The sequence below is a fragment of the Mustela lutreola genome, chromosome 7 (genome assembly GCF_030435805.1).
Source record: "Mustela lutreola isolate mMusLut2 chromosome 7, mMusLut2.pri, whole genome shotgun sequence".
NCBI classification, from domain to species: domain Eukaryota; kingdom Metazoa; phylum Chordata; class Mammalia; order Carnivora; family Mustelidae; genus Mustela; species Mustela lutreola.
This window is the reverse complement of record NC_081296.1, coordinates 55,248,169-55,265,620: the sequence shown is the minus strand read 5'-3', so window position 1 is coordinate 55,265,620 and position 17,452 is coordinate 55,248,169. Positions and strand designations below refer to the sequence as shown.

Sequence of the window (17,452 nt, the reverse complement as noted above, 5' to 3'; positions counted from 1 at the left end):
CCGAATCAGGATTACATCAGCAATGCCCAGGCTGGGGTCCCAGGTGCTCACTCTCGATCCCCTTACATGGTGCAGAAATGAAGGGTTTAATTTTAGTAGTTACGGGTTTATTTTAATTTGCATTAGAAATAATATAACTTGCGTGCCAAATCCATAATTTCACAGATATCACTGCTAATAAGGCTAAGTTAAAAAATAATGAATCAATTACAAAAATATAGCATGAAAAATATAGCAGAGACCTGGCAAAAATTCAATCTCATAGGGGAGTGCTAAGAATTTCTCTGTCCCTTCCAGGTAGAACATTCTAGATTCCACAGTTCCCGTGAAAGAAAAAGAGAAATTCTATCTCCTGTTCTTTGCTGGTGCATCCCTGGCCTGGAAGGTCTTCACCCCTGTTCCCTGCCCAGCCCGTTAGCCTTCAGGGCACGGCTCAACTTGGACTCCTCAGAGCCCCTGAACAGCCAGCCACCTCTCCCTCAGGAACTAGTCTCTACCGTGTCACACCGGCTCTCTCTTCCCCGAAAGACAGTCTCAGCATCGTGATGGAAGGTGCTGACCCCAGGGCCTCTGAGCCGGACTGCAGACTGGTGTCTGCTCTTCCTGGGCAACCTGCATGAGTCCCAGATGCCGGGGTGGGGCGGGGGGGGGCAGAGGGAGGGAAGACCTGCTGGGCTTCTGGCCCCTCCCCAATGGGACCCCCCTACCCCACGGTGGGGAGACAGCCAGTGTGATTCAGCCTCCCCACCACAAGAGGCACGGGGAGCCACTTCTTAGCCCACATCTGGTGAGCAGGACAACAGTTTCTCTTTCTGCTCCAAGCACAGCCCCTGGCCTGGCACCTGGGATGGGCTGACCCAGGCCCGTTGATAATGGCTCAGACTCACACTCTTCCCAGTGCGGACTCCACTGCAGGTCTCTTGGGTGGCTGTTACCCTTCCCGGGTAACAAGAGCCAGACTAGAGCCACATAGCTCCAGATGCAGTGCCATGTTTGCTGCTGCCTCAATCTGTGACTTGGGAAAAACCCTTAACCTCTCTGTGCTACATCTGTCTGCTCTTAGATAAAGGAGGCCAATAATCCCCACTGCCTCTGAAAGGGTGGAGGAGTCAATGCCAAGATGCTGTGATATGCCTGGCACAGGCCTGGCCCCGTCTGAATGCCCACTTCACAGAGCAGAATAGAAAGCAGGAGAGGAAGGGCTGGGCTCCCACTCCCCCTTATTATGAATGCCCCAGAGGCCTGCAGGTTCAGGGGTGGGACCTGCGCCCAGGTCCTCAGGGCCCCCAGCCTGGGTCTGCCATGGCTGGGGGCATCCCACGGGCCTCCTGAGACATGCCTTGTTCCAGAGTTCTGGTGACACTGAGGCCAGCTGACCTGACGGACTCTCGGGAGCCCTCCTGTGACACCCATGTTTCCCTGGGTGGAGCCCGCAGCGGCTGGATATATCTGGATCTATTTTCCCATCTGACTTCACTTCTTCCTCCTCCAACTCTCCTCCACTCTTTCCCTACTCCCTCCCCCACTTTCTGCACTGCCCCCCTTCTCTGCCCTTTCTCCCCCCCCATCCCATCTCCCCATTGCCCCATTCCCCAGGGCGTTTGCGCCCAAAGAAGCATTTGTGGTCAAGGCTCCTGGTGGAGGCACCTGTATTCTCCTTGAACATATCCCACTGGTGCCCCTCACAGCCCAGTATCCTGCGGGGGGGTGGGGTGGGGGGGGTGGGGGCTGCCCTGAGCCCAGCTCTCGGGCTTGGGACCTGCACTCAGCAGGCCCATTCTTCCAGTGAGCCTGCCTCCTTGGGCTGGGCTCCAGCGGACCCTAGAATAAGGCCAGCCTTCTTCCTGGGAAAATGGAGAGCATCTTTCCAAGGGCTTTGTTCTCAGCAAGCCCACTGCTGGTTTTCCCTACTGGCCAGTAGGCTGGGGCTGGATCTCTCAGCTGGGTCTTCTGAAGGGTCCTGGTTGACCAAATGGTTGTTCACAATAGGGTGAACGCGGGGTGCTCCCATGGGTTTCATGTGGCCGACCATGGTCCTCATCACTGGGTCTGCACCCTCACTGCACATAGGCCCACACCGAGAGCACGGCAGAGTGCTGGACCCTGGGTTTCCCCTCCCCTCTCTGACTCCTGCTAACCTTGGAAAAGATACTTTGTCTCCCTGAGCATCAGGAGCTACATTTTTAAAAGAGATCCGTAATTTCTGATTATGTGGTTGTCTGAAGAATCAAAATGAGATAATGTAGGTGCAGGTCCCATGCACCATGCCACTGCTGCTCCCATGGGCCCAGGCCGTCGATGGGGCCCGGGAAAGCTCCCGCACAGATCCTGCTTTCAAATACAGAGAAGACAAAGCCTATACCTGAAACGTTCATGGTGGTTAGTCGCTTGGTGGCAAACAGACTGCGGGATGGAAATGCTGTGGGGATGGGAGGTCAGGGAAGAAGAGCATCAGGGTGGGCTTCCTGGGGGCAGAAGCCCACAAATGCTTGCCTGTCCCAGGCACCGCGAGAGTACGGGGCTGCACATGATGCCCATGGGGGAGCTCCGGCTGTCCTTGTACAGGGTGGAAACACCCAGTCAAACTTCAGATAGTTAGCGAGCACAGGGGCGACTGGAACCTGGTCTTTCAGACTCCAGGGTCCAGATTTTTTTTTTAATATTTATTTTTATTTTTATTTTATCAGGAAAGATTTCAATGCATAAAAATAGTTGGGGGAATGGTAAAAAAAAAAAAAAAAAAAAAAAAAAACCACCCAGCACCTAGGTTGTCATTAACTTTTTGCCATGCCATGTTTCTCTCTTTCTCTGTGTGTGTGTATGTGTGTGTGTGTGTGCATGCACATGTGCGTGTCTTTTTTTTTTTTTTTTCCTTTTGTGGAATCATTTGAAAGGAGGTTGCACACATGACTCTTACCCTCTATTACATCGCCATGCATTTCCTACAAAGGAGGACAAATTCCTACAAATTACCATGTCTAAGAAAATTAAGAAGTCCTCAATTCCGTCGAAGACCCAACCCATACACAGAATGCTCCAAATTCCCTTTTACATCCATTCCCTCTCGTGAACAACCAGGACAGGGGCCACTGGGCGCTCCCATGGGTTTCATTTGGCGGTGATCTCTCTTTTGCCTCCTTTCAATCTAGAACATTCCCATCATCTTTTTGTTTTGTTTTCTTTCCTTTTTTTTTTTTTTTTTTTTAAGTGGTATTGACTTTCTGAGCACACACAGTCAGCTGTGTGACAAAACGTCTCAGCGATCTGTCCCATATTGCTTTGTGACAGCTTCAAAGTCATCCCTGTGTTGCCTGTAAACTTTAGGAGTCAAGTGTAAGGCTTTGATTCGATCCAGGTGAAAGACGGCCCTGTTATTCACCCCTCAGCTTTGGTTGAGGCAAGGATGGAGAGGAGGAGGCAGATAGAACGAGTCACACGCACCTGGTCTGACTGGTGGCGGGGAGGGACGGGTTAGGTGTGCTGAGGGTCTGTTCTTGGAGGGCGGTGGACAGAAGGCTGGAAGGCCTGGGAAGCCGGGTCAGGCACCGACACGCGCTGTGGACCCAAGCAGGGCGACCGCGGGCCCCCGGAGGGCTGACCTTTCCACCCGCAGTTCCCAAGGGGCTGACTTCACTCTGAGGTCAGCTGGCTGCGTGTGCAGGCAGAGAACAGAAAGCACTCCTCCCTCTTCTGCCAGAAGAGGAGGCCCTGCCAAGGCTGGGATGGAGCCGCTGCCCAGACCTCGAAGGGAAGGCAGTGTGGCAGCCAAGAGATGACCTAGAACCTGGCCCTTTGTCTTTTACCGCATGCCCCCAAGCACAGCCCGGATCCTGGTGGGTTGCCCCAGCTCATTCTAGTGAGGGTGGGACACCACACATGCTCGCTCTCTGAACCTTTCAAGGCAATCAGCACAGACTGAGACTAAGTTGAGCTCCCTACAAGGGAAGACTTTCTTAATGGTTAATGCTGCCCGCGGTGGGAAAGGAAGCTGCCTTTAGAGGTAATGAACTTCCCATCCCTGGAGGGGTTCAAGATTCTGGTGGATGACCTCTGATCAGGGTGGTCTGGAATAATGAATGGGTCCAGCGGTATTCCGGCCCCAAGATGAGATCACAGAGCTCCTCTATGAAAGGCGCTGTGTTGTAATAGAAAGGGGCATGGGGTCAGAGTGCCCAGCGGGGGTCCTAGTTCTGTCACCCTGGCTCTTCCTCTTCTGTGAAACAGGGAGCCTGATGCCGCAGAGCTGGGCTGTGGTGACCCTGAATGACAACCACTCTCGTGGCGACTGCCATTTCTCCCAGGGTGTCCCAAGGGCTGCTTACTGCTACTCATTCATTTCTCTCTCCTGTTACTAGCTTGGGAGTTACCTGGTCATCCCTCCCCTTCTGTGCACCCCACCCTGGCCTGGTCCCGGACTCCTGTCTAGCAGGACCCTCACAGTGACTATGGTTGAATAAAGCGTCAGGTGGCCAGGCGCAGGCCGAGGTCAGACCCAGCTGCCCGGCTCCCCAGATGGAAGAGGGAGAAGTCCCTCAGGAACCTCATCCCAGGGCTGTGACTTCAGCTTCCTGAAGTTTCGAGTTGCGTTCTCAAGCTGACATCCGACTCCTGCCCACAGGATGAGGGTCCTTACCCTCCCGCAGCAGTACTTCTGGGTCCACGCCCTTCCACGCAGTGTTTGGCCTAGCAGTCATGCAGCCCCATGTCCTTGGGGCTCTTTGTCACCGGGAAGCCAAGGCCTCTGCATTCAACACAGCTCTCCTTGCTGCAGACAGCACAGTATCAGCAAGGGACCAGTATCTGCACAGCCGTGCCAAGAAGTCCACCGACGTCATAGCCATGACCCAGGCTACCCACCACCTTGTTCACCTCCCTCCACCCCAGTGGACCAATGCACAGAGCTGGGCAGATACCATAACCTCATTGAAAACATGCAGTACCTCTGTGACTCATTCGAGGCTCTGAGGCGTTAAGAGACCAGCCCAAAGTCACAAGCTATGAACATGGCAGAGCCAAGGCCAGCCAAGAACTTTTGACTCTTAAGTCTACTGTTCTTTCCAATATAATACACATCTTCCCTTCCTTTGGCCTCTCCCTAAACTTCTATCCCTTCCCGCTTGTTCCATAGCATCCAGGATGCTCATGATACAGAAGTGTCAAGAAACTATATAATAGGCGGCGTCCGGGAGTCAGAAAGAATCCAAAGGTTACTGTCTTGTTATTTGTTAGCTGTGTGATTTTAGACTAGTTACTCAACCTCTCTGAGCATTTGTTTACCTACCCATAAAAGGCAAATAATGCCACCTGGCTCACTGGATGCGGTGAAGGGATCATATCCAAAGACACCCGACAGGGTGTCCGCCAAACATTAGCTCCGCCCTCTCTCCTGGTCCTGCAAGGGAGTCTCTGACCTCAATTACGTGTTTACTTGGGGAGGCCAGGATCTGCCAGGAGCACGAGGGGGCTGGGCTGGGCTGATGGTCGGAGGAGGGAGGGAGATGCTCTGGCCTCCAGATGTGCACAGCTGCTGGGCCGACTCCCTAGCGGCCTCTCCCCGGGCCTAGCGCCATCCTGGTCTCCCTCGGAGAGGGGGAGGGCCCGGAAGGAAGAAGCATTCATTTCGCAGCTGAATGGCCCTTATAGCCTCTTAAGAAATGGAGACTGCCTTTTTTCTCCTCTGAGATAATCACTATGTACACTCCACATGGAAGCAAATTGTATCCTGTCCTCCGATCCTAAAAATGATTTACTGTGGCCAGCGGGCGCATTTTCTAGATGATGATGACTAAAATTCAGTCCTTTAACTGGAACACAAAAATGTACCAGGGCGGTTTTTGTTTCTTTTTTTTCCTTGCCTCTGACTCAGGTGACGGGGGAGTTTATGGCTACATCCTCAGTGGAGAGCCCAGAGCCCAGGACCCCTCTGGAATTCAACCTGACAGCTGCTGGGCAACCCATTGGGGTCTGTGGGAGAGCCATTTTCTGTCCATGTGCTGCCAGAGGAAGGCTGATCTTTTCCTTCTGGTGGGGATCACTAGCTACATGATGTGGGTCAAGTCACCTTCCTTCCCCGCCGACTCAGTGTCCTCCTCGGTGTCCCAAATCTCTGTGAGGATGGGACAGGAGATCACAGGGGTGCTTTGCAAATGATGTGCCACTGTCCCAAAGGGCACATCTGTTATCACTATTCTTGTCTCATTCGACCATGAACATCAGGGTCCCTGAGTGAAGCCAGTCACCTGGCCCTCCTCTGTCTCTGAGCCCAGGGCTGGATGCATGGGAGGGACCCCAAACTGGAGAGAGCAGAAGTGACCACCAGTTGGGGGCCTGAGAAGTCCACCAGGCTGGGTGGCTGGATTGACTAACTCTAGGCCTCAGTTTTCTTCTCTGTGAAATGAAGGGCTGTGGTCTCTTCCTTTCAGCAGGAGTGTCCTTTCTCTCAATAGAGCATTACTTAGACCTCCAAAGTGTACACAGGCCAAGCTGGAGACGCTTGTGTTCCTCGAGAAGGAAGCTGGGAACACCTTCATGCAGTGGTCTGCAAACACACTGAGGAAACCTGGACCCTTGTGGAACCCAATTTGAGAACCTCTAGTATGAGGAAAGTGCCAGAAACCTGCATTCCAGCCGGCTCAACTCCTCATGAGCTGGGGGCCTTCAAGCAATCCCTCCTTCTGCCATAGGAGAGGTTTGGGTCAAATGGCTCACCAACCAGCTCTGCCATTTTGTGGTCTAGCCCAGGACACGGGGTTCGCACTGGCTTTCAGGACTCCTGAGAAGATGCTGTGGCCACTCAAGCAGTTACTAGCACGCCACACCACACGTGTTCTCTTTGACCCGCTCTCTGACTCCTGGATCTGCTGGGTCTGGGCCTCCAGAGAGTTCCTGAGGGCCTGTCCCTGAATCTTTGGCCCCCCAAGCATACCCAGTGTCAGCAGGGGCACAGGGGTGGGTGAGGCAGGAGGCTGGCTCACTGCCCCTGCCCCACCCTCCACCAGAGATCCCAGCTCCACAGCATTCGTGCCAAGGAGACCCACGTTCGCACCCTGGCTGCACCCCAACCTGGTGTGAGGCTCCGAGCCCATCAGAGACCCGGTTCCCTTCGTCTGTGACGTGACCTGCTCAGGAGGACACCACTCCTTGCATTGCTTCTCTCACCTCCTGTAGCTCTTTTCTCAAAGGTGATCTCTCAGTGAGACCTGTCCCAGGCACGTGTCATTATCAAACACACAACGCCTCTGACACATCTGGTGGGACCCTTGTCCTCTCGGAGTCAGCTTCAGGACGGCAGGCATTTCCATCTCTCCCGTTCACTGTGGCATCGGCAATGCCTAAAACCGTGCTAGGTACATGGTCACGACTCAGAGAATGTGCCTGCCAGGGGGTCTGGGGCAGAAGCGTGCTGGTAAATGATTATCAACCAGCTCGTTGAGGGAAGGGGTGCCCTGGTTTTTAGTATTTTCCAGTTTCCGTGGCCTAAATGCTCTCACTATGACTGTGGCATAACTGAATGTGTAGCTGGTCCGGAATTAAACAGCAGTGGAAATCAGATGATGGAGAAAGAGGTAGAGGCTACAAGGCAGACAGACCAATGGATGGATGGTGTGAGGCTCCGTACGCTGCGGGATGTTGACCACTTCTCTTAGTGCAGTGGCTCTCAGAGCCCTGGTCCGCTGATCTACTAACCTGACTGCACACAGGGATCACCTTAGGGGCATGTTATGAAGGTGCATCTCTGTGGATGCCCACTTTTGAGGATACTTCCTCTAGCCCCTATACCTAACAATTGCCCAAAGCTAGACCATCCCACGTGGCAGCTACTTGCTATGTGTGCCTGATGAATTAACATGAAATCTAATGCAAAATCCAGTTCCTTATTTAGATGAACCACATTGGTAGCGCTCACTGGCCATACGTGGCTAGGGCCTACCATCTTGAACAGCACAGATTACAGAGCGTTTTCATCCCTGCAAAACATTCTACTGGACAGTGCTGCTAGAATATTGATTAGTCCCCAAAAGTCATATCCTAGAAGAGACTGATCAGACTGAACCTTCATATCCCATAGTTCCCGGCCAGGATTCAGGGGAACCAAGGAAGGTCATGGTCTGGAGTCACCCCAATGACATGCTCTGGAGAAGGCTTCTGCCCTGAATCCCTGCATCTTTTCTGTACCACTGAGCAGCAAATGTGGAATGCCTGGGTCCCAGGCCGGCATGCCCACCGATTCCCAGAGCCTCTTGCGCAAGCCCTTCTCCGCCATGAAACGGGACCCCTCCCAGCTCTGTCCCGTCTCCCTCATGCTATCAGAGCAGATCGACGTGGGAACGAACGGGGCTGGGATGGCACTTTCTCAACAGCCTACAGATGGGAGGATCCAGCTTTGGCTCCCGAGGATGCTGCCCACTGCCCATCACCCAACACACGTCCAGCCAGACACAAAGTCTATTCCTGGAGCAGGCTTCTGCCCTGAATCCCCGCATCTTTTCTGTACCGCTGAGCAGGCCTGGACACGTGAGGAGAAGGCTGCCGGCCTGCGCTGCTCCAAGCTTTTCAGGAGAGCTTCCCACCTACGGCAAGATGGCTGCCGGGCAGAGAAGTCTTTCCAGAAGCCCCCAGGTTCCGTCCTGTGCTCTCCTTTTCCTGGCTTAGCACACTCATGACAATAGCCGATGTTGAGGTGCTCGTTGGGAACCAAGCATTTTATGTCCATTACCTCCCCTAATCCTGATAGCAACCCTAGGAAAAGATACAACAATAATCCCCATGGACAGAATCACCTGGGCTTCGAAGCTCACAGGAGTGGAGGAGCTGGAGTGAACTCAGGTCTGACCCCGGGGCTCCACCCGGCATCTTTGCTCCCCAACCACGCTGGATGTGATTGAGGGCGGGAACTAGGTCTCCGTCTCCCTCATTTTTCCAGGACTTATCGTTAGACTGAATATAGTGCTGCTACATGTTTAGCCGATGCACGAATGAGCGAAGGGATGAGGACAGGAATAAGGAAAAGGGACCCCGTCACTTCCCCTCAAGGCCTCCAAAAGCCCCCCCCGGCCCTCCCAGATCACAAACCATGCCCCTTTCCTTCGGAAGATCTGCAGGATCAGCTCTCAACTTGTAAGATCCGACCTGGGCAGAAAGCTGGGAGAAGGAAATGCCTGCCTCTCTAGGGGCCCGACCTTTTCTACATGTGGGTTCTGACACCAAAAGGCTCTCATGCAACCCACCAGAGCTCGTCAGAGCAGAAAATCACCCTTGGGTCCACCAAAATCCAGCCTCTTGTTTCATAGCAGAAGGCCCAGAGAGGGGAAGTGATTTGTCCAAGGTCACACAGCAAGGTTACGTGATAACCAGTGCGCACGGCCAGACACCTGTTGGTGCAGGGTGAGGAGGGGTGAAAGCATGAGGGGGGGAGGTGTGCAACACAGGGTTACCCATTTCCTCCACAGGCATGCCCAGTCGGAAGGTCTGGGGTAAGCGGGCCCAGCCCAGAGAAGCGCCCACCCACCATGGGGGTTCTGAGTTCTATATTCCTCTGCCCAGTGAGGGAGGAGCAAGGGAGCTCAAAGCAGAGGCCCAACAGATGGTTTCTATTTGCAGCCACTGAGCCTGGTCTGTGCCAGACTTCTGACCTATTTTGAGGAACTGAGGACCCACTGGCTCAGGGATGGCCTCCCACTCACACCCTTAACCCAGTTTGGCAGGGGACCAGATGGGTGGTTCAAGGCCAGTGGAGATGTTGAGTGGAAGAGAAAAACCTTTGAAAATGAGGCTGGGGGGATGTCTGCAAGACTGAGCTCCAGAGAAGCAGTCCTCAAGAGGCTAAGCCCCAAGCCACCTGTCTCAGACTCATCCCTGGGGGTTGTCTGTGGAAATTCACATGGTTGGGCTCCACTTCCGGCCTGTAGGATCAAGCTCTCTGGGAATAAACCAGGGAATCTGCATTTGAACAGAGCTCCCCACCCCCACGTCCCCAGGTGATTGCTGCTCTTCAGTGTGCTATCTGTGGGCCAACAGCACTGGCATCCTCAGGGGGCGGGGGGGGGGGGAGGGAGGCGGGGTGGTGGGTGGGGTGGGGTGGGTGTCGATCAGAAATGCAGAATCCCAGGCCCCATGCAGGGCTGAAACAGAATCCAGTTTTGCAAGATCCCAGGTGATCTGCAGAGATGTCAAAGTTGAGAAACAGGGCTTTAGTTCAGTGCTTCCCAAACCTGAGTGAGGGCCTGGTAAAGCACAGACCACCGGGCCCCGCCTCCACCGTGTCTGATTCAAGAAGTCTGGGGTGGGGGTGGGGGCAAGTCTCTGCATCTCTAACAAGCTGCCAGATGATCTGAGGGGACGTAAGTCCTCGGGCTATGGTGCAAGGAGCACCTAGTTCTGTGATCTTAAATAAGTCCCTTTGCTTTGCTGAGCTTCGGTTTCTCCATCTGTGAAATGGACAGAATTCATACCTTCCCCTTAGGATAATTGTGAGGTCCCTGTGAAATAGTGACGTGTGCGGAGCACTGTGGGAACTACTGTATGAGGACTATTATATAAATCCATTCGTTCCTTAAAACGATTGCAGTGATCTCATTTGTGCTTGACAGCTATCCTGTTGTAGAGTGAGTCAATCAAAGAGAGGGCCTAACACGTTCCTCCAGGGCTTTACTCTCATTCCTAGACTGCACAGCTGCAAGGTCAGGCATACAGTAAGTGCTTAATAAGGGCTGGCAGCATTCTACCCCAGACTTCTGGTTCTCCGCCCGATTTTCTTTTCCCCAGAATCTCAACTTCTCACACCTTCCTCCGTGGCTCTCTGGTCTCTTGCTAGGCGAGACTAAGCAACTTCTTCTTCTTCTTCTTCTTCTTCTTCTTCTTTTTTTAAAGATTTTATTTATTTATTTGACAGACAGAGATCACAAGTAGGCAGAAAGGCAGGCGGGGGGTAGGGGGGTGGGATGGGGTGGGCGGGAAACAGGCTCCCTGCTGAGCAGAGAGCCTGATGCGGGGCTCGATCCTAGGACCCTGAGATCATGACCTGAGGCGAAGGCAGAGACTTTAACCCACTGAGCCACCCAGGCAACTTTTTTTCAAGGTTGTTTGGTAGTTGAGGCTAAAGGCTGGGCTGGGGAGACCCTCCAGGCTCTTCAAATGCCCTGCCTGATGTTTAGGATGATTGGGGATCCCATGTGCAGGTGCCTGGTCCTGCGCCTTGTTGCAGGGCTCCTTCCCCGTGGCAGAACCTGCCCACCCAGGCATCCCCAAACCTTCGGGGCTCAGCCCTGGGTGGTTAGACCTCGCATGTGGATGCCGCTTCTGTCTAGGAGAACTTCTAAAACAGTGTGTCAGGGGTGATTCCCTGGAAGGGGACATTCAGGGCCCCCTGTGGGGCAGAGTCCCATGAGCTTTCATCGGGGCCTGCCGGGGAGCCCTTCCACGTGTTGGTCCCTGTGGCCCGGGGTCCTAGGACCACCTACTTCACAGAACAAGACCATGCCTCCCTGTCACTCGGCAGTGCAGACAAAGATGGGCTGATAAACTGTTGTGGGGCTGGGGGGAGAGGGGGACGAGGAGCAGGACAGTCTGCACGCCTCGTAGTAGGGTCTCCATTAGAGAACAGAGGAAGCCCACCCATCCCTCAGCATGCCAATGGAGAAAGGGAAAGCTGAAGACCTTGCTATTTTTCTAAAGATTTAATTTATTTGGGAGAGAGTAATAGAAAGCGCTTGCGCAAGCTTGAGCCCGGGGAGGGGCAGAGGGAAAGGGAGAAGCAGATGCCCCACTGAGCACAGAGCCTGACAACAGGGCTGGATCCCAGGATCACTAAGATCCTGACCTGAGCCGAAGTCTTATGCTTAGCTGAGGGAGACACTCAGGCACCCTGAAAGCTTGAAGGCCTTTGTGTTACTGTTAACTATCTTGGGCACAGACAAGGCGGACCGTCCGCTTGCCCACAGAGAAGCAGACACTGGGCCCCATGCACACAGCTAACTTGGAGATAAACTCTCTGTGTTGCTCACCCTCTACTATCCCCTAGGGATGTGTGTGTGTAAGTGTGTAGGGAGTGTGTGGGGGGGCACTATTTCCTCCAAGACACTGGAAAAACTTTATCAGCTGAAGGTCTAGAAACTAGAGTGGAAACTTTGTGAAGAAAATGTCACTGAGAAAATAAAAAGGTTTTTGTTTAAAAAAACCATCTGACTGATGACTATCTCATGATGTCCTGCACCTTTCACTCACTCATTGCCTTGTAAAAAGAACCTACTAATTCATTTAAGACCTGGTAAGGAAAGGGGAATCTTCTTGGATCTTTGGCCAATTCCCCTATGACAGCGACTGTTGCCCAAACTCACGAGGGACACTGACTCATCGAGGTGGCCATGTTGTGTCCCACAGGGACCTCTAGCCTAGCTCCAGAGCTCTGCATGGTAGGGGAGACCCACGCTCAACGGCGATTGGCTCAACCACTCAGCTCCTTCTTTGGGAGTTTAAATGTGAGCTACGGGGAGTCAGTAGTTGGTGGCAGAGACAGGAGCCACAGGCACAGTAAAGGGGCATGGGGAAGAGGACACGGAGAAGCATGAAGAGGGTCAGTTTTACTTTCCAGATATGTAAGTGTGCTTCACTCCTGTGCACTGGCTAATTGTGACCTTCTCCTTTTTCCTCTTATTGGCATCCATTTATTCAGAGAGACTTAGGACGGTTAAAGCAGGAATCAAAAAAAAAAAAAAAAGAAAGAAAAAGAAAACAAAAGAAAAAAGAAAAAAAAGAAGGTTCTGACTTCTAAAATAGGATTTTGCACAGCTACACGACCATCTTAAGAGCCAGACCTAAGAGGCTTTTCTGGACTCCCATCTCCCCCTGTTAGCAAGGGAAGAGTCTTCCTTGGCTGACTCTGGTGAGACACCAGGGCAAGAGGAAAGCCCACTCCTGGCAGATGGAGACGGAGAATGCGAAATCAGAAATCAGAACGGAAGTTCGTGTTCAGGTATGTGTCCTGATTTTCCATCTCGGGGGCAATATGCTTGGTAGGCAGACGGGTTTCCCTCCAACTTCTTGGTTAGGATTCTGGAAAGAAGGGTGCCTAGGTGGCTCAGTGGGTTGAGCGTCTGACTCTTGATCTCAGCTCAGGTCTTAATCTCATGGTCATGAGTTCCGACCCTGCGCTGGGCTCCACGCTGGGCATGGAGCCCACTTTAAAAAAGAACAAAGGATTCTGGAAGGAGATCACTATTCAAACAAGATGTGGTTTCACAGGATTAAGATGGCCAAGGGGAATGGCCAAACAGAAGGGGCTGTGTGTGCAAACCTGAGCTCCCTTCAGCTCTTGCGTGTTGGAGAGAACCCTGCCATCAGTCCCTGCATACCTCTGAGGGAGGATATGGGAGGTCTAAGAGCCACGGGCCACCAAGAAGTTGCTGTTGAGAGGGGCAAACCAACTGCAAGGCCAGGGGCAAGATGGATATGAGACAAAGGACCAGCTAGGAACAGACACTGTCATTAGAGCCAAGAAAAAATGGACCATGAGTCTGTCAGTTGGAGAATTCAGTGGTAGGTGCCCAATGAATGCCCAAAGAAGGACAGACCAGACACACTTTAGTGGACATCAGCCAGGACATGTCTAAGGACCAGCACAGAACTGGGGGTCCCCCTCCCCCTAACATCTGAGGTCGTATAAGCCTCAGCCGTCTATAGCCACAGATATCATTTTGAAAATGAGCCAGAGGAGGAGGAGCTCTGAAAGATGAGCCCTTGAGAATCATTCAAGTAGAAGCCAAATTACCCCCAAAGAGGCCGAGCCTTTACCCTACAAGATGATTTACATGACTGAATCAGACCGGCCCCACTGGACTGGGCTAGATGTGTTTTATCACAGTGACTCTGTGAGGCAAGGCTTCTGAATCAGATCAGATCAGCTTTGGAGAAAATAAAGGATCTGTATCTTCTCTGTGCTTCCAAGTTGTCAGAGCCGCCGTGGAAGGCCATGCAGGACGTGCACTGCACACTTGACCATGTGAATAGCGCCCCCTGGGGTTACAGAGCTCGGGTTGGCGGCGGGGAGGGTACAGCCTGTCCCTTCCCGATGAGGAAGAGGCTGCAGAGGCAAGCGACAGAGTAAGAGCTCTCATCAGTATCCCAGAGGCCAGGCTTGAGCAGACAAGAAAAACCTCGGAATCCTGTGCACTTGCAGATCAGAAACGTCATTCCAGACTTCCGATGCCTGGTCACGTGGCTGCCCCTGGGAGCCCGTGAGGCCTGCCTGCCGCTTACTCTCTTGCCTCCTATTACTGACCGTAAAAGGGTCTGCTTCTAGCCACCAACATAGACCCCATTCTAGCAACGCGGTGTGACAACCATCATCTCTGGCAGCTCAAGAGAAGGGGTTCTCCTCATGTGGGCACATCAGGGCTTCCTCCAGTGTGGGTGCTGGCTTCGAGATGGGAAGGATGTGATCCTTCTCACCCCCCAGACCTCTTGTTTGATAAAACAGAAACGTGCCTACAGCTTGAGTCTTTCTTGGTTGGCCTTTTTTGTTACTTGTAGCCCAAAGCATCGCAGCTGATAGAAGAAAGGGCTTCGGACACTGCCCGTGACAGGTCTCTATGAGGCCTCTGTCTCAGCGGCCCTCCCCCCAGAGTCAAAAACCTAGAGAAGGGGAGGATGCCCAGACCCCACCCAGCCCAGCCCACACCCAGCCTAGGCCTCTGCCAGAGCGCGAAGAACCAGGACCAGGACCCCCTCCATTCCCCTTCCAGGTTTTCTCTCCTCTCCCAACAGAGCTTCTTGGGGTGAGCTGAGGCAGCTTGCTCTTCTTCCTGTGTGCTTGCTGGAAAAGTCGCATGGATGGGGGGGTTGGGGGAGAGCAAGAATCAAATTCATGCTGCCCTTGGCTACACAGCTACTCCCCACAGCGTATTCCAGGCCCAGCAATGCTGTGGAGACTTGAAAGAAGATCTCCCCACCTTTTTTTTTTCATTCTACGAAAAGCTGTCATTGCTACAGAAAGCATGAGGAAGGGGGTGGAGAAGAAAATGAGGTCATGTGTCTAAAACATCTGGCACGGGCCTGGTGGGTGACGAGCACACAAACACCAGCACCCTTCTTCCCCTCTTCCATCATGGCGGCCAAGCGGGTGGCAAAGCATGGCCACGGTGCCTCGAGCAGGATACCCTGCCATTGTCTGTTGGGATTCGTGCTTTTTTGAGGTTCCCTTTCTCCTTTCCCTTATGGTAGTCACACACACACACACACACACACACACACACACACACTGCTGGCTCAAGAGCCTAGCCTCCCTGACTGCACTGTGAGTTGGGTTCAGGGTCATGGGGTTACCATCTTCTTCAGCCCCACTCAAACCTCCCAGAGCTGGTCCCCCCACAGGGGCTACTCCCATCACAGACGCTTCTGCTGGTCCCTATTCACTTCGTGAGCATGTTAGGCAGACCCAGAAATTGCTCAGCCTTCCATCGACATGGTCCCAGGCTGTGTTCTTTGCTTCAGGGCCTCCCAATCACTATGAAACCAAAGCCACGGTTCCCCAGCCCAATGGCAACATCTGACCTTGCAGACTCATCTCTGCAGATAAAGTCTCTCTGCTCCCCCCTCACCTGGAGTCAAGACCACCCCAGTCTGTAGGGCACTTTAGTGAAAATAGAAAATGGTGCCTCTTCCTCTAGGCAGATGTAGACCCAGATCAGAGCCCATGACTTGGTGAGGGAAACGTGAGCTGGACTTGTTCCTCTGCCAGGTGCCTTTGTACAGACCACAACCTGCACAACTGTACATGGTGGCCACGCATGGAGCCTTTCCAATTACCCTCCTGTGTTTCTGACCTAAATGCTATTCTCAGACATTGACTACTCCAGAATTTCCAATGTGGGGCAGACCAGCTCAGGGGGCAACAACTTCACAAAACATCAAGACCTATTTAGTACTTCTCAGCACAATCCTGTGGCTTACCCAGCACCCCCTGCTAGGTCTTGCTCCCTGGACTCCTCCCTGCTCATGCTTGTTAATGTCATAGCACCTCTAGCACTTCCAATTCCAATTCATTCCTCCCTGCCCATTTTGAAGGTGAACCACACAGCTATCTCAGGAGACATGGGGGTGTCCTCCCCTCTGCTGTTGTCATCTAGCTCTGGTTGGACGTCTTTCTCTATCACTAACCAGCTACTGTCACAAGTTCACAAGAAATTGGGGTTATTCGTGGTGCTTCCTTAAGCCACAGGAGGTGGCTTGATGGGAGATTAAGTGAGAAAATGTGTATAGAATGCTCCTGACATTACCTGGCACCTACTGTGTGCTCAATTCACTTAGCCACAGTCCCTGGACTCAGCTGTTCCTGATTCCTTGTTTTAACCCGGATGAAGCAAGGTAATGCACCGGGTAATGTATCTGACATTGCGTTGTATTTACTATGTGTCAGGTGCTAGTCTAAGCATTTTGCCAGTCTTAATCCTCATAGCAATTCAGGGATATAGCAGGTGCTATAATCTTCCCCTTATTACAGGGGAGGAAACTGAGGCACAGATGTCCAGTGACTTGCCCAAGATCCCATACAGATGAAGTGGTGGAAGGATCTGAACCCAAGCCTTCCAGCTCCACTGGGTGTATCGCTCAACATGCAGGCCATAGGGCTTCTTGCTGGCTGGGGTGGGAACTGAATGAGATAATGCAGGCAACATGCTTGGCACATGGAAGAAACTTGATATTGGTCGTTATGTTAATGTATTGTTATCGTCGCACATTTATCACTGGTATTACTAAAACGTGCAAAGCACCCACCAGAATCACCTGCCCCTTCTCGCCCTTTCTCCCTCCTCCAGCGCTGATGTTGCTACATTTTGGTGGTGGTGGGCAGGAGTCTTGGCATTCTTTGTAGAAGGTCTCCTGCTGGGTATCCAGTCTGGGGATGGGGAGAGAAGACTGCGGGTATCAAGGGGAAGAGGAGTAAAACCCCCCAGCACAGAACCCTCTGGAACTTGGAGATGCATAGCAAATAAAGTGGGCTCCAATACAGAGAGGCTGGAAGTAAACTGGGCTAAGGAAGCAGACGAAGGGGACCAGGATGCCCCCAACAAGGTCCAAGTCAAAAAATAATAACTGACTTGCCTAACAGCATCCCCAAGGCTGCTTCCTCCAGGAAGCCTTCCTAGATATCCCAGGCAGATCAACACCTTCCTTCCCTGTGCCATCAGAACACTTTATAGATCTAGCCCTGCCCTGCCCATATTATGCCACCTTTATGCGAGAGCCTCAGCCAAGCACGGTCAATGTGTCTTGGACTTGAGTCTTCTGGAGCGCAAGGACCAGGGCTGTCATGGTGGCATCCCCTGTGGGGCCTTCTGTGCAGGTACAATGGAGGCTCTGTGAACACTTGTTGAGTGAATGAGTGAATGAAGGGGACATGGCTCCCGCCCACCTCTCTTTTCTGTGACCTCCCCATTGCCGAGCAACCGCTGAGATG

At 52.8% G+C, this 17,452-nt stretch overlaps 1 protein-coding gene across 2 annotated transcripts in view; it reads right to left on the bottom strand.

The window, feature by feature from the left end:
- The window catches only part of CORO2B (coronin 2B), a 127,575-nt gene that overhangs the window by 63,281 nt on the left and 46,842 nt on the right, over positions 1 to 17,452 (bottom strand). The window contains exon 1 of one of the 2 annotated variants that reach the window (XM_059180930.1): positions 16,771 to 16,869. The exons of the other annotated variant lie outside the window; for it this stretch is intronic. The gene's annotated coding sequence lies outside the window, so the exon portion shown is untranslated. Of the gene's footprint in view, positions 1 to 16,770; positions 16,870 to 17,452 lie in introns of those variants that run through there. 2 annotated transcript variants of the gene reach the window in all.